Genomic DNA, 22,281 nt, shown 5'->3' on the forward strand with positions numbered 1-22,281 from the left:
ACAAATTACTCACGTCCACCAATTTATTTCAGAATTTTTGGAGTTCCAGAAGTATACGTTTGATACAGATTACTACAGACTCTTCTGTTTTTGACAGATTCTGTTTTTCGGTTGTTGTTTGCTTATTTTGATGAATCTATGGGTAGTATCGGGGGGTATGAACCATAGAGAAGTTGGAATAAAGTAGGTTTAACACCAATATAAATAAATAATGAGTTAATTACAGTACCTTAAAGTGGTGGTTTGTTTTCTTACACTAACGGAGCTCATGAGATTTTCTGTTTAAGATTTGTGTTGTGAAGTTTTCAAGTTTTTGGGTAAAGATTTGATGGATTTCGGAATAAGGAGTGGCAAGAGCCTAAGCTTGGGCATGCCCAAGGCACTACAAGGTAAAATTCAAGGATAACCAAAAGCCTAAGCTTGGGGATGCCCCGGAAGGCATCCCCTCTTTCGTCTTTGTCTATCGGTAACTTTACTTGAGGCTATATTTTTATTCACCACATGATATGTGTTTTGCCTGGAGCGTCTTGTATAATTTGAGTATTTGCTTTTTAGTTTACCACAATCATCCTTGCTGTACACACCTTTTTGGAGAGTCACACATGAATCGGAATTTATTAGAATACTCTATTTGCTTCACTTATATCTTTTGAGCTAGATAATTTTTGCTCTAGTACTTCACTTATATCTTTTTAGAGCACGGTGGTGGTTTTATTTTATAGAAATTATTGATCTCTAATGCTGCACTTATATTATTTTGAGAGTCTTAAACAGCATGGTAATTTGCTTTGGTTATGAATTTAGTCCTAATATGATAGACATCCAAGATGGATATAATAAAAACTTTCATATAAAGTGCATTGAATACTATGAGAAGTTTGATTCTTTATGATTGTTTTGAGATATGAAGATGGTGATATTAGAGTCATGCTAGTTGAGTAATTGTGAATTTGAGAGATACTTGTGTTAAGTTTGTGATTCCCGTAGCATGCACGTATGGTGAACCGTTATGTGATGAAGTCGGAGCATGATTTATTTATTGATTGTCTTCCTTATGAGTGGCGGTCGGGGACGAGCGATGGTCTTTTCCTACCAATCTACCCCCCTAGGAGCATGCGCGTAGTACTTCGTTTCGATAACTAATAGGTTTTTGCAATAAGTATGTGAGTTCTTTATGACTGATGTTGAGTCCATGGATTGTACGCACTCTCACCCTTCCACCGTTGCTAGCCTCTCTAGTACCGCGCAACTTTCGCCGGTACCATAACACCCACCATTACCTTCCTCAAAACAGCCACCATACCTACCTATTTGGCATTTCCATAGCCATTCCGAGATATATTGCCATGCAACTTTCCACCGTTCCGTTTATTATGACACGCTCCATCATTGTCATATTGCTTTGCATGATCATGTAGTTGACATCGTATTTGTGGCAAAGCCACCGTTCATAATTCTTTCATACATGTCACTCTTGATTCATTGCACATCCCGGTACACCGCTGGAGGAATTCATATAGAGTCATATTTTGTTCGAAGTATCGAGTTGTAATTCTTGAGTTGTAAGTAAATAAAAGTGTGATGATCATCATTATTAGAGCATTGTCCTATGTGAGGAAAGGATGATGGAGACTATGATTCCCCCACAAGTCGGGATGAGATTCCGGAAGAAAAATAAAAAGAACAAAAGAGGCCATAAAAAATGCCCAAGAAAAAAAAGAAAAAAATGAGAGAAAAAGAGAGAAGGGACAATGCTACTATCCTTTTACCACACTTGTGCTTCAATGTAGCACCAGGATCTTCATGATAGAGAGTCTTCTATGATATCATTTTCATATACTAGTGGGAATTTTTCATTATAGAACTTGTCTTGTATATTCCAATGATGGGCTTCCTCAAATTGCCCTAGGTCTTCGTGAGCAAGCGAGTTGGATGCACACCCACTTAGTTTCTTTTGTTGAGCTTTCATACACTTATAGCTCTAAGTGCATCCGTTGCATGGCAATCCCTACTCACTCACATTGATATCAATTGATGGGCATCTCCATAGCCCGTTGATATGCCTAGTTGATGTGAGACTATCTTCTCCTTTTTGTCTTCTCCACAACCACCAATCTATTCCACCTATAGTGCTATGTCCATGGCTCACGCTCATGTATTGCGTGAAAGTTGAGAAAGTTTGAGAACATCAAAAGTATGAAACAATTTCTTGGCATGTCATCGGGGTTGTGCATGATTAAATATTTTGTGTGATGAAGATAGAGCATAGCCAGACTATAGGATGTTGTAGGGATAACTTTCTTTGGCCATGTTATTTTGAGAAGACATAATTGCTTAGTTAGTATGATTGAAGTATTATTATTTTTATGTCAATATTAAACTTTTGTCTTGAATCTTTCGGATCTGAACATTCATGCCACAATAAAGAAAATTACATTGAAAATTATGTTAGGTAGCATTCCACAACAAAAATTCTGTTTTTATCATTTACCTACTCGAGGACGAGCAGGAATTAAGCTTGGGGATGCTTGATACGTCTCCAAAGTATCTATAATATTTGATTGTTCCATGCTATTATATTATTTGTTTTGGATGTTTAATAGGCTTTAATATACTCTTTTATATTATTTTTGAGACTAACGTATTAACCGAAGGCCCAGTGCAAATTGCTGTTTTCTTGCCTATTTCAGTGTTTCACAGAAAAAGAATATCAAACGGAATCCAAATGGAACGAAACCTTCGCGAGGATCTTTTTTTGGAACAAACGCAATCCAGGAGACTTGGAGTGGAAGTCAAGGAAGCAACGAGGCGGCCACGAGGCAGGAGGGTGCGCCCAGGGGGTAGGCGCGCCCCCTCCCTCGTGGGCTCCTTGTAGCTCCACCGACCTATTTGTTTCGCCTATATATACTCTTATACCCTGAAAACATCCAGGAGAGCCACGAAACCACTTTTCCACCGCCGCAACCTTCTGTACCCGTGAGATCACATCTTGGGGCCTTTTCCAGCGATTTGCCGGAGGGGGATTCAATCACGGAGGGCTTTTACATCAAACCATAGCCTCTCCGATGATGTGTGAGTAGTTTACCACGGACCTTGGGGTCCATAGTTATTAGCTAGATGGCTTCTTCTCTCTCTTTGGTTCTCAATACAAAGTTCTCCTCGATGTTCTTGGAGATTTATTCGATGTAATACTTTTTGCGGTGTGTTTGCCGAGATCTGATGAATTATGGGTTTATGATCAAGATTATCTATGAACAATATTTGATTCTTCTCTGAATTCTTATATGCATGATTTGATATCTTTGCAAATCTCTTCGAATTATCGATTTAGTTTGGCCTACTAGATTGATCTTTCTTGCAATGGGAGATGTGCTTAGCTTTGGGTTCAATCTTGCGGTGTCCTTTCCTAGTGACAGTAGGGGTAGCAAGGCACGTATTGTATTGTTGCCATCGAGGATAAAAAGATGGGGTTTATATCATATTGCTTGATTTTATCCCTCTACATCATGTCATCTTGCTTAATGCATTACTCTGTTCTTATGAACTTAATACTCTAGATGCATGCTGGATAGTGGTCGATGTGTGGAGTAATAGTAGTAGACGCAGAATCGTTTTGGTCTACTTGACACGGACGTGATGCCTATGTTCATGATTATGCCTAGATATTCTCATAACTATGCGCTTTTCTATTAATTGCTCGGCAGTAATTTGTTCACCCACCGTAATATATTCTATCATGAGAGAAGCAACTAGTGAAACCTATGGCCCCTGGGTCTATTTTACATCATATTAGTTTTCCGTCAACTAGCTATTTCTGTTGCCGTCTATTTTGCAATCTTTACTTTCCAATCTATACAACAAAAATACCAAAAATATTTATCTTATTATCTTTATCAGATCTCACTTTTGCAAGTGGCCGTGAAGGGATTGACAACCCCTTTATTGCGTTGGTTGCAAGGTTCTTGATTGTTTGTGCAGGTACTAGGCGACTTGCATGTAGTCTCCTACTCGATTGATACCTTGGTTCTTCAAAGCTGAGGGAAATACTTACGCTACTTTGCTGCATCACCCTTTCCTCTTCAAGGAAAACCAACGCATGCTCAAGAGGTAGCAATAGCTAAATGGGCCATTGAGCTCTTGCCATTCAAAATCACATACAAGCCGCGCCGAGCTATTAAATCCCAAGTGCTGGCTGACTTCGTCGCCGAGTGGATGAAAGCCAAGCTCCCTAAAGAGTATTGTTCATACTCCAACTGGATCATTACTTCGACGGCTCTAAAATGTTAGCCGGACTGGGAGCCGGCGTCATCTTGACATCCCCAACAGGGGACACAGTCTGCTACATGCTTCAGATCATGTATACGGACTCCAATAACGCAGCCGAATACTAGGCACTCCTACATGGTCTCCAAATGGTTGTCTCGATGGGCATACAACGCCTAGAGGAGCGAGGTGATTCAAACCTCGCCATATCACAGATAACTGGAGAGTTTGATGCAAAAGATCCCAAAATGGTGGCATATCAAAATGCCATACTAAAAATATCGGCTCGATTCGAGGGGCTCGAATTTCATCACGTTGCTCGAGACAGTAACCAGGCAGCGGACATCCTTGCTCGGATGGGAGCCAAGCGCGATACCGTCCCGCATAATACCTTTGTGGAAAGGCTCTTTAAGCCATCCCTAGTGTGGCAGGACGAGAGCGGAAAAATTAGTCCGGACCTGATAACACCCCTAGGAGCCGAACAAGATACACGTATCATTGGGGGTTCGAATACCGAAGTAACACCCTTTGCTAATGCAATCATGGCCGTTATTGCTCCATGGATCGAACACTTCCTGGCCTCTTAATAGGCAGGAGCTTCCTGATGATCAAAACGAGGCTCGTCGCATAGTTCGGCGTTCTAAAGCCTATAAAGTTCACGAAGGTGAACTATACAAGAAAAGTACCACTGGAGTCCTCCAATGGTGCATCTCCGAAGAGGAGGGATGGTAACTCTTGGCTGAAATACATGCTGGTCTGGGCGGCCATCACGCGGCAACTCAGGCCCTTGTAAGCAAGGCCTTCCGGACAGGTTTCTTCTGGCCGACGGCCCGAGCAGACGCACAAGCCCTTGTGCAACGTTGCGTTGGATGCCAGCTCTTCACCAATCAAAGTCACATGCCTCCCACTGCCCTACGAACAATCCCTATCACGTGGCCTTATGCGGTCTGGGGGCTAGACATGGTCGGACCCCATAAAGGGGGAATCCACAAAAAGAAATATTTGCTGGTCATGGTGGATAAATTCACTAAGTGGATAGAGGCCAAACCAGTGAAAACGGCTGAAGTAGGGCCAGTGATCGACTTTATATCCGGCGTGGTACACCGTTATGGTGTCCCGCACAGCATCATCACTGATAATGGCTCCAATTTCGTAGCCGATGAGGTAAAAAACTGGTGTGCTAACTTGGGCATTAAGCTCGATTATGCATCCTTCTACCACCCTCAAACTAACGGTCAGGTTGAACGGGCCAACGGCCTAATAATGAGTGGCATTAAACCCAGACTGGTGCGCTCCCTGCAGGAGTCAGATAAGCATTGGGTTGAGGAACTCGACTCCGTGCTCTGGGGGCTGCGGACTACACCTAATCGAACGACCGGATACACACCTTTCTTTATGGTGTACGGCGCAGAAGCTGTTTTGCCCTGCGATATTTTTCATGACTCACCTTGAGTGTGCATGTACGAAGAGCGAGAAGCCAAGCTCGATCGACAGGATGACCTAGACGACCTTGAAGAGGAGCGTGATATTGCGAAGGCCCGTTCCGCATTCTATCAGCAATAGGCCAGGTGATACCAAAGCATAGAAGTGCGGGCCAAGACATACAACGTCGGCGATCTCGTCTTACGTCTCCCAAAGAAGAAGAAGGCCAAGCTCAAACCTAAATGGGAGGGCCCCTTCATCATAGATGAAATTCTCACAGGAGGAGCCTATCGCCTTCGCAATGCATCGGATAATCGCCTTGAGCCGAATCCATGGAATGCGGCTCGACTTCAACGGTTCTACACATAGTTCGCCCCCCCTCTTATTGTTTCTTTGACTAGGCTCCTTTCTGTTCTCCTTTTCTTTCTTTTTCTTCTTTTTCATTTTCCCTTTTTATATATCCCGGTGTATGTTCGGATATACCAAACTGTAAGGGGCACACATCATTAAATGTATACACCCCATTATGACTGGGGGCTTCTTTTACGAAGCTTCCTACTAAAAGCTTATAGCTTACATTGCCTATGTCGTTTATTATATACAATTCGCTGCCATTATATGCACCTCTATGTCTTAAGTTTTTGCCAAGCTGGGTTGCCTCGCTCCTGTGTTTATACCCTACGTTCCCGATTGTTCGGCTAGGGTATAAAGGGAGCACCTATGTGATTGTTACAACCGGGTAATCGGGACCTGTACCTCAGACGGGTGAAGCCGAAAGCTAGCATTCTTAAGGGAATAACTGGTCGGCAAGCAACGACAGAATGTATACGTTTCTGTAACTCTTCTCAGAAGGGAAATTATATGGGGTTGGCTCGCCGTAATTCGGATCAAAGCCTAGGCATGCATAATTAAGCATGCCAACCCAAGGAAAGGAACCCCTAACGGAACTATTTTCCTTGGAAGATGTTTCTTACGATAAATAAGTAATATAACATAACCCCTGAACAAAAATTGGTTTGTTTGAGCAATATGGCCGGATTGCCTGGTTTCCGGACAGAGTGAATGTTTTTTGCATTCCTACATAATATCCGAAAACACTCCACCTTCCTGGTTCGGAGGTTAAAGCCGACGACCTGCGATGACAATTTTTTGACATGTTCGGCTGGTACATTGATACATCGAATCACATTGCCTACTCCTTATCTATACCATCTATAAGACTGTCTAAACTACAGTCTTCTTGCGAATACTTCGCAGCTATCATTACTTGTCCATACACCAAGTTCACCGGAATTTCTTTCCCGTCTGGTACCCGCGGCCCAACTCGGGCCATATGATTTGGATCTAGCTTGGTATAGCGTGTTTTCACCATCGCCCAGGCTTCTCGTGTGCCTTCACGACATGCGGACGCCTTCCATAGCTCAAAGCGGCGCTGGGCACCTTTGAACAGGCTCGCCAACCCCTCCGTACTTTCTGGAGGGGTATCGGATGGCCATAAAGCCTTGGTCATACTTCTCATGGCTTTCCGGGCCCGCTCATGCACCACGGACAACTCCTTAAGCACGTCGCCTCGAAATCCGGATACTTCTTCTTCAGGCCGACCAGTTAATAGACCTGTAGCAACAGAGTTATGACAATCCGAATTATGGAATAATATGAGTCTCTCTGATGATTCTAAAGGTCATACCGAATATGCCGCCTTTCAACTTCTCATTCTCTTTTCGTGCGGCTGATAACTGAGCCTTTAAGCTCTTTATCTCTTTAGATTATTTGTCTTTTTCCTCCTCATGTTTATTCTTCTGACCAATGGTCATTGCGGCCTTTTTCATATCTGCAAGTTCTGCGGTGACGACATTCAGCTGTGTCTGGTATGTTTTCAGTTCCTGGGACACCGCATTGTTCTTCTCCTTGAGAACCTGCAGGTCATATCGATCCTTAAATCAGTTGGCCTCACCGCTTCAAGTCTCGGGGGCTACTGGCATATATCTATTAAATTTGCGTAAACTCGTACCTGCATATCCTTTGAGAACAGTTGAGTAACTCCAGCAAGTCCGTCTCGCGCAGCTCGGATATATGCATCCACGGAGCTGAGTGCGGTAAATTCCTGCTCAGAAAAAGCTGGAGCGTGCATGGCCTCTTTCAGTCGACGGTGATTCATTATGCTCTCCACCTCGAAATTCGTGATGAATACGTCATTTGAATCCTCATGAGGGGGCGGATCTGGCACTGCATCAACCCTCGTCCTGGTTGACGAGTCCGGCGCCGGATTGGCTGACATTCGGCTAGCAGGGCGTTTTCCCACTGCCCGCCGCGTGCTCCTCCTGAAACAAAAGTAGAGGGGAAACTTAACAATCCGAACTCATGCTTAGGCACATATCAACGGACATACCTCTTTGAAGACGGAGGAGGCTCTACAGCACTCCCGGTTTCCTTTCGTTTTGAATGATTACCCTGCGTAGAGGCTGCTCTCGAGGGAGTACGGCCTGCCGAGCACCGATCCTATGAAGTACAGTTTAGTATAATGGATAAGGTGCAAGTAGGGACCCTTTTTTGAGAAAGATCCTTGAACACTTAAAATGGAGAAGGGGTAAAGGCGCGGGTAGTCAGCCGTAATAGCCACTTCCAAACCGTCAAGACCCGCCTGATGAAATACTCCATCATCAAACTCTATGTATATATCCGGATCCTCGCAGAATCCAGGGTCCTGGTCGCGATCGTGATCCTCTGGCTATGGGGAGGGACAATGAACGTCCCCGATCATCTTCGTCCACGACTGTTTTACAACAACAAGAAGTATTTGATTAGTATGCCTTAATAACAAGGAAAAACAATGTTTTTGATCAAAAACTCACCCATTCAATGGGGTTGTACATGGAATAGCCCTCTTGGCAGTTTAGGTGGAGGAAGTCTTCGTTCTCCCCCTTATACAGATTGGCCAGGATTATAGCGAGTTTGGCCGGGGTATCCGGGCCCTTACGTCTGTAACAGGACCCGTCGTCCTCTCTGTTGTAACAACATAAAGGGGTCACTCTGGACTGGAGAGGCTGAATACATCGCTTTATTGCGATGGCCATTACTTCAACCATTGAGAGCCCGGAATGAGCAAGTAAACTGACCTTGCTGACCAACCTCTTCACTTCTACACTGTCTTCTTCCTTGGGGATCCGGGAACGCCAATTGAGGTGTTTCTTCAAAGGAGCACTGGAGAACTCGGGGAGGCCGCGCCGAACTGGGTCCGGAAGGGGAACGTCCTCAATATAAAACCATTCCAAAGACCATTCTGGAGAAACCTCCTTGGGAGTTCCGATAGGTAGCCTGATCCGGCTATGCGCCATACTTCGGCGCCGCCCACTTCAAATATGGAACCCGCTCGATGACGGGGAACGAGGCAAAATAACTTTCTCCATAATTCAAAGTGAGCCTCGCAGCCCAGAAATAGTTCACAAAGAGCATCAAAACCCGAAATGTGCAGAATAGAACCTGGAGTGTGATTGTGCAGCTGGATCCCATAGAATTCTAGGAGACCCCTGAGGAAGGGATGGATTGGGAATCCTAAGCCCCGCAGAAGAAACAAAATGAAGCACACCCTCTCCTCCTTATTGGGGTTGGGGAAATTTTCTGCTAGCACGTCATTTCCAATTGAGGCTAATCCATTCGCACAGAGACTAGATCTGCGAGAGGGAGATATCCCTGCGTCTGGATTCGACTCAACTGAAGATGAGGCAATGCGCAGCTCTGACAATCACCCTCTTTTGGGCGATGAGGGCGCGAAGAAGAGCTAAGAGCGCTGGCCATGTTTTGATGTTTTTTCGTGGCTAGTCTTGATGTTCTCCGCTCGATGTAGATGGCATTTGGGGATCTAGCCTCTTTATATAGGAGTTGTCCTTGTGTGGTCAGGCGCATATCTATAAAAAATTATTACTATCGTGAACCATTCGCATTCGCCCGTCGCATGGAAATCGAGGCGACGACAGGAAGGGTCATAAAGGCAGAACGTGGGGTGTCAGGGCTGGACTGTCATCAATCCGAAGTGTGGAGAAGAACCCGCCTTGCAAAGACGAAGACATAAACCGGATACTACGTCATCATTGAAGGCAAGTTCGGGGGCTACTGACGGCGTCCTGGATTAGGGGGTCCTCGGGTGGCCGGCCTATTCTATGTGGGACAGACTGATGGGCCGTGAAGATACAAGCAGAAGACTTCCCCCCCGTGTCCGGGTAGGACTCCCCTATGCGTGGATGGCAAGATTGGTGTCCGGATATGTTATTTCCTTCCCCCACAAACCGACTCTGTATAACCCTAGGCCCCTATGGTGTGTATATAAACCGGAGGGTTTAGTCTGTGAGGCTATCCGAATTCTCATAGGCTAGACAACTAGGGTTTACCCATTACGATCTCGAGGTAGATCAACTCTTGTAACCCCTATACTCATCGAATATAATCAAGCAGGAAGTAGGGTTTTACCTCCTTTAAGAGGGCCCGAACCTGGGTAAACATTGTGTCCCCTTTGCTCCCTATTACTATTGATCCTCACACACACACAGTTCAGGACCCCCTACCCGAGATCTGGCGGTTTTGACACCGACATCATCCCCTCTCCCTTGTGATTCAGTACAAAGTTTCCATGAGCTACCTCACATGATCGGGATCCATATGATGTAATCGGTGGTGTGTTATTAGGATGTGATGAATTGTCACTTTATGATTAGATTTTCATTGAAATATACTAAATCTTTTGAAGTTTCTTTGTTGCATAACTAAATAGCCGCTCCGATCTATTTTGTCTACTTTGGAAAAGTTTGATGGGTAGTTCTTAAGAGGGAGTGGTTCATTGTAGTGGGTTCAATCTTGCAATGATTCATCTCACGGCCCACAAGTATAGGAGATCAATCATAGTCCTTTCGATAAGTAAGAGTGTCGAACCCAACGAGGAGTGCTACCTCTTGAGCTTGCGTTGGTTTTTCCCTTGAAGAGGAAAGGGTGATGCAGCAAAGTAGCATAAGTATTTCCCTCAGTTTTGAGAACCAAGGTATCAATCCAGTAGGAGACAACGCAACAAGCCACCGAATACATGCACAAACAAACACCAACTTGCAACCAACATGACAAAGGGGTTGTCAATCCCTTCACGGTTATTCGCAAAGTGAGATATGATAGAGATGATAATCGGTAAAGTAATATTTTTGGTTTATGGAACAGATGCAAAGTAAAGGAAATAGGAAACTGAAATTGTAGATCGGAAACTTATATGATGGAAAATAGACCCCAGGGGCCATAGGTTTCACTAGAGGCTTCTCTCAAGATAGAAATTATTATGGTGGGTGAACAAATTACTGTCGAGCAATTGATATAAAAGCACAAAGTTATGACGATATCTAAGGCAATGATCATGAATATAGGCATCACATCCGTCTCAAGTAGACCGAAACGATTCTGCATCTACTAATATTACTCCACACATCGACCGCTATCCGGCATGCGTCTATGATTGAACGGAGTAACGCTTTAACCAAGATGACATGATGTAGGGGAATTAACTCAAGCAATATGATCAAAACCCCATCTTTTTATCCTCGAGGGCAACAATACAATACATGCCTTGCTGCCCCTGCTGTCACTGGGAGAGGACACCGCAAGATTGAACCCAAAGCTAAGCACTTCTCCCATTGCAAGAAAAACCAACCTAGTTTGCCAAACCAAATTGATAGTTCGAAGAGACTTGCAAAGATATCAAATCATGCATATAATAATTCAGAGGAGATTCAAATAATATTCATAGATAAGCTGATCATAAATCCACAATTCATCGGATCTCGGCAAACACACCGCAAAAGAGTATTACATCGAATAGATCTCCAAGAACATCGAGGAGAACTTTGTATTGAGAATCAAAGAGAGAGAAGAAGCCATCTAGCTACTAGCTATGAACCTGTAGGTCTGAAGTAAACTACTCATGCTTCATCGGAGAGGCAATGGTGTTGATTTAGAAGCCCTCCATGATCGAATCCCCCTCCGGCAGGATGCCGGAAAAGGCCCCAAGATGGGATCTCACGGGTACAGAAGGTTGCGGTGGTGTAAAAGTTGTTTCGTGGCTCCCCTGGATGTTTTTGGGGTATAAGAGTATATATAGGAGGAAAATCTAGGTCGGGGGATCCTCGAGGAGCCCACAAGGTCGGGGGGCGCGCCCCACCCCCCTGGGCGCACCCTCCACCCTTGTGGCCGCCTCGAGGCTCTTCTGACTTGCACTCCAAGTCTCCTGGGTGTCTTCTGGTCCAAGAAAAATCATCGCAAATGTTTTATTACATTTGTAATCCGTTTGGTATTCCTTTTCCACGAAACTCAGAAAAAGGAAAAAACAGAAACTGGCTCTGGGCTCTAGGTTAATAGGTTAGTCCCAAAAATCATATAAAATAGCATATTAATGCATATAAAACATCCAAAACAGATAATATAATAGCATGGAACAATAAAAAATTATAGATACGTTGGAGACGTATCAAGCATCCCCATGCTTAATTCCTGCTCGTCCTCGAGTAGGTAAATGACAAATGACAAAAACAGAATTTTTGATGTGGAATGCTACCTAACATATTTATCCATGTAATTCTCTTTATTGTGGCATGAATGTTCAGATCCGTAAGATTCAAAACAAAAGTTTAATATTGACATAAAAACAATAATACTTCAAGCATACTAACAAAATAATTATGTCTTCTCAAAATAACATGGCCAAAGAAAGCTTATCCCTTCAAAATCATATAGTCTGGCTATGCTCCATCTTCATCACACAAAACATTTAAATCATGCACAACCCCGATGACAAGCCAAACAATTGTTTCATACTTTTGATGTTCTCAAACCTTTTCAACTTTCACGCAATACATGAGCGTGAGCCATGGACATAGCACTATAGGTGGAATAGACGGTGGTTGTGGAGAAGACAAAAAGAAGGAGATAGTCTCACATCAACTAGGCGTATCAACGGGCTATGGATATGCCCATTAATAGATATCAATGTGAGTGAGTAGGGATTGCCAGGCAATGGATGCACTAGAGCTATAAGTTTATGAATGCTCAAAAAAGAAAACTAAGAGTGGGTGTGCATCCAACTTGCTTGCTCATGAAGACCTAGGGCGTTTAAGGAAGCCCATCGTTGGAATATACAAGCCAAGTTCTATAATGAAAAATTCCCACTAGTATATGAAAGTGAAAACATAAGAGACTCTCTATCATGAAGATCATGGTGCTACTTTGAAGCACAAGTGTGGCAAAAAGGATAGTAACATTGTCCCTTCTCTCTTTTTCTCTCATTTTTTGGGCCTTTCTCTTTTTTTCCTCACATGGGACAATGCTCTAATAATGGAAATCATCACACTTCTATTTACTTACAACTCAAGAATTACAACTCGATGCTAGAACAAAATTATGACTCTATGTGAATGCCTCTGGCGGTGTACCGGGATGTGCAATGAATCAAGAGCGACATGTATAAAAAATATGATGAACGGTGGCTTTTCCACAAATACGATGTCAACTACATGATCATGCAAAGCTGTATGACAATGATGGAGCGTGTCATAATAAACGAAACGGTGGAAAGTTGCATGGCAATATATCTCGGAATGGCTATGGAAATTCCATGATAGGTAGGTATGGTGGCTGTTTTGTGGAAGGATATGTGGTGGGTTTATGGTACCGGCGAAAGTTTGCGCGGTACTAGAAAGGCTAGCAATGCGGAAAGGTGAGAGTGCATATAATCCATGAACTCAACATTAGTCATAAAGAACCCACATACTTATTGCAACAATCTATTGGTCATCGAAACAAAGTACTACGCGCATGCTCCTAGGGGGATAGATTGGTAGGAAAAGACCATCGCTCGTCCCCAATCGCCACTCATAAGGAAGACAATCAAAAAACATCTCATGCTCCAACTTCGTTACATAACGGTTCACCATACGTGCATGCTATGGGACTCACAAATTTTAACACAAGTATTTCTGAAATTCACAACTACTCACTAGCATGACTCTAATATCACCATCTTCACATCTCAAAACAATCATAAGGAATCAAACTTCTCATAGTATTCAATGCACTATATATGAAAGTTTTTATTATATCCCTCTTGGATGCCTATCATATTAGGACTAATTTTATAACCAAAGAAAATTAACATGCTGTTTAGAAACTCTCAAATTAATATAAGTGAAGTACGAGAGTTCATCAATTTCTATAAAATAAAATCACCGCCGTGCTCTAAAAAGATATAAGTGAAGCACTAGAGCAAAATTTGCCTAGCTCAAAAGATATAAGTGAAGCACATAGAGCATTCTAATAAATCACGATTCATGCGTGTGTCTCTCAAAATGTGTGTACAGCAAGGATTATTGTGGCAAACTAAAAAGCAAAGACTCAAATCATACAATACGCTCCAAGCAAAACACATATCATGTGGTGAATAAAAATATAGCCTCAAGTAAGGTTACCGATAGACGAAGACGAAAAAGGGGATGCCTTCCCGGGGCATCCCCAAGCTAAGGCTTTTTGACATACTTGAATATTACCTTCGGGTGCCTTGGGCATCCCCAAGATTAGGCTCTTGCCACTCCTTATTCCATAGTCCATCAGATCTTTACCCAAAATTTGAAAACTTCACAACACAAAACTCCAACAGAAAATCTCGTAAGCTCCGTTAGTAAAAAAAAATCACCACTTTAGGTACTGTTGTGAACTCATACTTTATTTATATTGGTGTTATATCTACTGTATTACAACTTCTCGATGGTTCATACCCCCCGATACTAGCCATAGATTCATAAAAATAAGCAAACAACACGCGAAAAACAGAATGTGTCAAAAACAGAACAGTGTGTAGCAATCTGGATATTTAGAATACTTCTGCAAATCTAAAAATCCTGAGAAAATAGGAAGTCCTAGATAATTTTTTTATTAATCTTCTGCAGAAAGAATCAACTAAAAATCTCTCTCCAGCTAAAAATAAGAATTGTTTTCGTGAGCACAGAAGTTTCTGTTTTTCAGCAAGATCAAATTAACTATCATCGTGGGCTATCCCATAGGTCTTACTTGGCACAAACACTAACTAAAACACAAAACCACATATAACCAGAGGATAGATGATTTATTCAAAGCAAAACAGGACCTAAAAAGCAAGAACAAAAATAAAATCGGGTTGCCTCCCAATAAGCGCTATTGTTTAACGCCCCTAGCTAGGCATTGAGATTTCAAGGATGCTCACATGAAAGATAATAATAGAAACACAAAGAGAGCATCATGTAGCATGTGAAGAACACATCTAAGTCTAACATACTTCCTATGCATAGGCATCTTATAGGCAAATAAATTATCAAGACAAGCAAAAACTAGCATATGCAAGGAAGAAGAAGAAAACAATAGCAATCGCAACATAACGAGAAGTAATCTATTAACATGAAAATTTCTACAACCATAATTTCCTCTCTCATAATAATTACATGAAGGATCATAATCAAATTCAATAATATAACTATCCCATAAAATTTTCTCTTCATGATCCACATGCATGCAAAGTTGACACTCTTCTAAAATAGTGGGATTATCATAAAATAAAGTCATGACCTCTCCAAACCCACTTTTATGAAAAATTTCATAAGATTGAATTATCTCCAAACATGTGGGATATAAAGTTGACACTCTTCCAAACCCACTTTCAATATTATTGCAAACACTATTATCAATCTCATATTCATCATGGGTCTTAAATAACTTTTCAAGACCATAAGAAGAATCACCCCAATCATGATCATTGCAACAAGTAGTAGACAAGGCAAATCTTTTCGAAAATCGTTTAGAAGTGAGGGAGAGGAAAACGAGAGGCGAATGGTGAATGTAATGCGAGGGATGAGAGTTTATGATGGGTACTTGGTATGTCTTGGCTTGGCGTAGATCTCCCCGGCAACGACGCCAGAAATCCTTCTTGCTACCTCTTGAGCTTGCGTTGGTTTTTCCCTTGAAGAGGAAAGGGTGATGCAACAAAGTAGAGTAAGTATTTCCCTTAGTTTTGAGAACCAAGGTATCAATCCGGTAGGAGATAACGCAACAAGCCACCGAATACCCGCACAAGCAAACACTAACTTGCAACCAACGCGACAAAGGGGTTATCAATTCCTTCACAGTTATTCGCAAAGTGAGATCTGATAGAGATGATAATCGGTAAAGTAATATTTTTGGTATTTTTGGTTTATGGAATGGAAAGTAAAGATTACAAAGTCAAGGAAATAGGAAACTGAAATTGTAGATCATAAACTTATATGATGGAAAATAGACCCCGGGGGCCATAGGTTTCACTAGAGGCTTCTCTCAAGATAGAAATTATTACGGTGGATTAACAAATTACTGTTGAGCAATTGATAGAAAAGCGCAAAGTTATGACGATATCTAAGGCAATGATCATGAATATAGGCATCACTTCCATGTTAAGTAGACCGAAACGATTCTGCATCTACTATTATTACTCCACACATCGACCGCTATCCGGCAGGCATCTAGAGTATTAACTTCATAACGAATGGAGTAACGCTTTAAGCAAGATGACATGATGTAGAGGAATTAACTCAAGCAATATGATGAAACCCCATCTTTTTATCCTTGATGGCAACAATACAATACGTGCCTTGCTGCCCCGGCTGTCACTGGGAAAGGACACCGCAAGATTGAACCCAAAGCTAAGCACTTCTCCCATTGCAAGAAAAACCAATCTAGTTGGCCAAACCAAATCGATAGTTCGAAGAGACTTGCAAAGATATCAAATCATGCTTATAAGAATTCAGAGGAGATTCAAATAATATTGATAGATAAGCTGATCATAATGAAGGAAATATGCCCTAGAGGCAATTATAAAGATGTTATTTATATTTCCTTATATCATGATAAATGTTTATTATTCATGCTAGAATTGTATTAACCGGAAACTTGATACATGTGTGAATACATAGACACAACAAAGTGTACCTAGTATGCCTCTACTAGACTAGCTCGTTAATCAAAGATGGTTAAGTTTCCTGACCATAGACATGTGTTGTCATTTGATGAATGGGATCACATCATTAGGAGAATGATGTGATGGACAAGACCCATCCGTTAGCATAGCATAATGATCGTATAGTTTTATTGCTATTGCTTTCTTCGTGACTTATACATCACTACAAAAAAAAGACACATCCATGACATTTTGGGCCGAACGAATTTTTTTCTGTCATACTTATGACACTTCTATGACGATAATTGTGACAAAACCCGGTATCATCATAGATGTGGTGGGGTGCTACTTCTATGACAAAAAATCATGAATGAAAATGGGCTTTTCGTCCTGGGCGGGCCGAAGACGCAGCTGCATGACATTCTTTGGGCCGTCCATGATGGAAAAAACCATGGTAGAAGCGAGGGCGAGGGAAATATCGGGGAGTTCCCAGTTACGGTGGGTGGTCGGGGGCCGAGCGATGCGTGTTTCTCTTGTACGTACACGCGTGTGTGCGAGGCGTTGGGCTCTAACTGAACCCGAGCGATTGCACTGCAGGCTACGCGTTACTGAACCCAAGCGATTGATCGATCCCTTGCTGTTAACTGAACCTAAGTGATTCCTTCACTACTGCTGCTAACTGAAGCCGATCGATGCTGCCTTTGGATGAACAGTGAGCGTTGTTGGGGGGTTTGGATGAACAGTTCCCGGCGGGCGTTGGATGAACATGAACCCGTGGTAGTAGAGGCCGTTGCTGCTGGATGAACAGTACCCCGATCGATCGAGCCGGTGGATGAAAAAGACCCCGTGGAGGGCTGGATGAACAGGACCCCGTGGAGGGCTGGTTGAATAGTAGCCGGTGGAGGACTGGTTGAACAGTAGCCGGTGGAGGGCTGGATGAACAGTAGCCAGTGGAGGGGTGGTTGAACAGGACCCCCGTGGAGAGGGCTGGTTGAACAGTAGCCGGTGGAGGTGCGCGCGGTCGAGGCTGGATGAACAGGAGCCCGTGGATGAACAGTCGCAGGTGGAGACTGGAGGAGGTCGACGGTGGATGAACAGTAGCCCGTGAAGGCTGGAGGAGGTCGACGGTGGAGATGAACAGTATCTCGTGGAGTCCCATTTTGCGGTACGCCACACCCCTCCCGATGAACAGGACCCCCGATTCGACCGTAGCGCTCCAACACAAGTCTGTTTCCTCCATTTTGTGGTACGCCACACCCCTCCCAATCAACAGGACCCCGTTTTGACCGTAGGAGGTCCGTTTCCTCCATTTTGCGGTACGCCAGACCCCTCCCGATGAACAGGATCCCGTTTCCACCGTGGCCGGTCGAACACAAGGCCGTTTCCTCCATTCTGTGGTACGCCATGCCTCGTTTCCATCGCCTGTTCTGTCCAAGCCAGTTGGCTCCCGATGAACACCACGACGCATTCCGTTCCGACCCAGCCGGTTGGCTCCCCATGAACACGACGACGACGCAGTTTCTCCGTTCTGACCCAGCCACAGCCATGTACACGAGCCCTGGCTTTCGAGACCCCTCCTGTATGTACGTACGTGGCCGTATTTTCTTTGTTGCACCCTGGCCGCTGTACGTATGTGTACATGCTACGTGCGCGCCTCTACTAAGTTACGTGCCCTTCCTTGCACGGCCACGGTTCATCGCTGCAGCCTGCAGACAGACCGATCGTATGTACGTACATGTTCGTGACCAGAATGACAACGCTATGTACGCTTCGACCAGGTGGGTCCCGACTGTCAGGCACTTCCTTGCGTGCGAAGATGTAGCTGGTGGGTCCCCGCAGTCAGGGGGGAAATCTTTTTTCATGAAATACGGTGGCCCGTCCGGTGGGTCCCTGCTGTCAGGTGGAGGAATCATTATTTTACGCGTAATAAGGAGGCATTTCCTTGCTGCGGCCGTGGACCCCGCTGTCAGCCTCTCCACGTACAGTACTCTTCCGATGGAAGTCGTTCCTTGACCATGTTGACCACGCCGTGCCGAGAGCACCAGGGTGGTGGATGATGGCGAGGCCTAGGAAGGGGACGACGCGGAGCCGGGGAAGACGCGGTGGTGGAAGCCCACGCGGAGAGGAGTATAAGGGTTGACTGGTTCGGCTGCGGTGTGAGGCTGCCGTCGTTGCAGGGCCTGGCTAGCGTTGGGAGTAGTAGGGGGCGGTGAGGCCTCCACGGCAGCATAGCCGGCCACGGAGGCAGGAGCAGGCGGCACGACCGGCGCTGCTCTGGGCAGCTGGAGCAAGAAGACTAGAGGTTGAAGAAGCACTACGGTCGTTGGATGGACATCGTATGGTCACTGGAGCTAGAATCGTTCATATTGACTAAGTTGACAAAGCCCTCCGTCCCCGTCAACTTAGTAGGCCCACAAGTCAGCCTCCCACTATGCTGGGTCCCAGCTAGCAGGGAGGATTCATTTTTTGTGCGCAATAAGGAGGCACTTCCTTGCGTGCGAAGATATATCTGGTGGGTCCGAGCTGTCAGCGGGGGGAACGTATTTTTCGCGAACTACAGGGGCCCTTCCGGTGGGTCCCAGATGTCAGGTGGAGGAATCATTATTTTGCGCGTAATAAGGAGGCATTTCCTTGTGTGCGGCCGTGGATACAACTGTCAGCCTCTCCATGTACAGTCCACTTCCGATGGATGTCGTTCGTTGATCACGTTGACCACGCCGCGCTGAGAGCACCAGGGCAGTGGACGACGGCGAGGCCTACGAAGGGAACGACACAGAGCCAGGGAAGACACGGCAGTGGCTGCCCACGCGGTGGGGAGTACAAGGGTTGATTGGTTCGGCTGCCGTCGCCGGAGAATAACAGCAGGTGTGGGTGAGTAGAGGGATGGCTAGGCCAGCGATGGGAGTATGGTGGGGCGGTGAGGCCTGCGCACCAGCACAGCCGGCCGCGGGAGGAGGGAGCAGGCAGTCTCGCCGGCGCTTGTTTGAGCGGCTGGAGCAGGAAGAGCAGAGATTGAAGAAGCATGAGGGCCGTTGGATGGACATCCAACAGTCACTGCTTGTGCGTCAACCTTTTTTAGGAAAGCCTCAAATATGTGGGAAACAGCATACATCCCATCTGCCATTATTTCTAATAATTTACAGCCCATTTGCTAATTCTTAAGGTCTTTTTTGGAGCCCATATTCTTTTTGTTAGCATTACAGCCCATATTGTGGCCACGGTTAAAAAATTATACGAAATTTTGCATATTTCGGTGCGGTCCGAACTGTTTTTAATCCCGAAATTTCGAGTCACATTCAAACTCATTTTAAAAATAAATGTATATCAATATAAAATCCAATAAATAGTCCACGGATAAAAATTAATGCAATTTAAAATCTCGAAATAAAAAAAGAAATTTGAAACTAATTGCCGGTTTGATGTGTTTTAAAAATGTACATCCCATTTCTCATTACTGATAGGCCATTTTCTCGGCCAGCCGAATGAAGCTCTCCTCGTCTTGAAAGTTTGCAGCCCAACAGGCCTGACAAAGCGACTTACTTGACAAATCACAAAAAAATGGGCTAGCCATTTTCAGAAAGAACAAAAAAACTACTGGGTTGGTCTGTGATAAACATAAAAGAAAAGGCTGTCTAGACAGGCCAGAGTGCCCCGCACAGCCCAGTTGACACCCTGCTTCCGTCTCAAAAACATATTAGATAAATGCCACTCCAATTATGGCGATTCATAAAAATGCCACTGCAATTTTCAAACTTTGAAAAATGCCACTGCAATTTTTGCAAACTTTGAAAAACGCCACTGCAATTTGCAAACATTGAAAAACGCCACTCCAGACTTCGAAAAATGCCACTGGAAATGGCATGAAATGGCATTTTTCAAAGTTTGGAAATTGCAGTGGCATTTCTCGGAAGCACCAGATTTGGAGTGGCATTTATCAAATTAACCCAAAACAAAAATAACTGGGCGAGCTGCTGGGTCCCTGGTGTCAGCCGCTCGTTGTGCAATTCTTTCCTTTATTGACTATGTTGACAATGGAATGGGACCTAGATGTCAGAAATCCATTAGGAGGAGCCATTTTTTTATTGGCTTGAAATAAGGAGGCACTTGCTTGCATACTGTCATGACCTTGGTGGGTCCCCGCTGTCATCCTCTCCACGTACAATCATCTCCTGATTGTGTACGCGTCAACCTGGTAGGCCCACAAGTCAGCCTCTAAACCCATGGCGGACAAATACAACCAATTTAAAAATATAACAACCCATTCCATACGTTCAAACAAAAAGTTCAACATTCAGAGCAAAGTAACAGGTCTGATCCAAATATAGAGTACTGAACTTCCACGTTGACAACCATCATAGCCAAGTTAACTCTCTACTCCCACTAATACTCTAGTAGTGTACAAGTACTAACTTACTCTTAGCTAACTAGATGATGCCGGCCGCCATCTCTGGTACACGCTAAACGCTGGCACCGGCGTCCTCCGCCTCGCCTCGGACTTGCCATAGGTGCGATAGGGCGCGTTGCTCGCGTGCGTTGGCCCTTTCCATGCCGGTGTGGTCCACCGAAGCTTCGGCTTCTAAGCGGGAAACCCACTTGACGAGCTTGTAGTAAAATTCGGCGTCGCAAACGCGTGCGTGCCCGACAGCCTCTAGGGCTATTTGCCGGGCGCCGGCCTCCACCTGGTCGGCCAAGTTGCGGGCGCTCTGCTCGCGACTTAGAGCGTCGCTGCGCTGCTGCTCCATGTCCCGCTGGCGGCGCAAATCGGCAATATGCTGCTCCTCCGTCAGGTGGTCGCGCTCCAACAACTCCTCGTACTCCCCATTGCCATCTAAAGACCGATAGAATGCCTCCTCCCTCCGTCTGCCTTCCATGAAAAACCGAACACTAGTTCCGGCGGTGACCGCCTCCGATGTCGCCTATCGCGGACGGGCCGGGGCATGGCGGACGTGGCGAGAGCGAGGATAAGTGGCGAGCGACGTCGAGCCGGTGGGGGCTTATGAGGTTAGGGCGAGTTGGTTGATGGTGCCACCGGAGAAGCCCGGGAAACAGTAATTATAGGTGGAAGGTAGGCGAACTAGCATTTCGCGGGAAACGCGACGGTCATCGCGGTCATCGGAATTCAATGCATAAGCAGGCATGGCTTAGCGCGCCAGCCTGCCGTGGAAAACTAGAAAAAAAATGAAATTATGACGGTGCCGTCCTGTCCCATCAGTGGTGCGTCCTGTCCGTGTTGGGTCGCACACCGACATGATGGCCAACGAGTGCACTCGAATCGTCCAGATGAGGTACTCCCTCCTTGTCAAAAATGATTCCACCACTCATCATCTACCTTGGTTGGTTAGATTTTTGAATTAATCCCTGCAAACCGGAAAGGAGGTAGTACGTGCGTGATCCGCTATTTATCCGTGTAGGATCGAGTAGGTCGGATAGTGTACGTGTAGGATTGAGTAGGTCGGATGGTGTACGTGTACGATCGCATTAGCTGATGAACATTAGCTGGGAGATAGGGCATTTGCGAATGTTTTTGCTGGCAGTTTCTTCAGATTCGCATGGCATTTTCTTCAGAGCAGCTTGTCAGTTTCTTCAGAGGTAGGCATTTTTATTCAAAAAACTGCCAC

The sequence above is a fragment of the Aegilops tauschii genome, chromosome 6 (assembly GCF_002575655.3).
Source record: "Aegilops tauschii subsp. strangulata cultivar AL8/78 chromosome 6, Aet v6.0, whole genome shotgun sequence".
Classification (NCBI taxonomy): Eukaryota; Viridiplantae; Streptophyta; class Magnoliopsida; order Poales; family Poaceae; genus Aegilops; species Aegilops tauschii.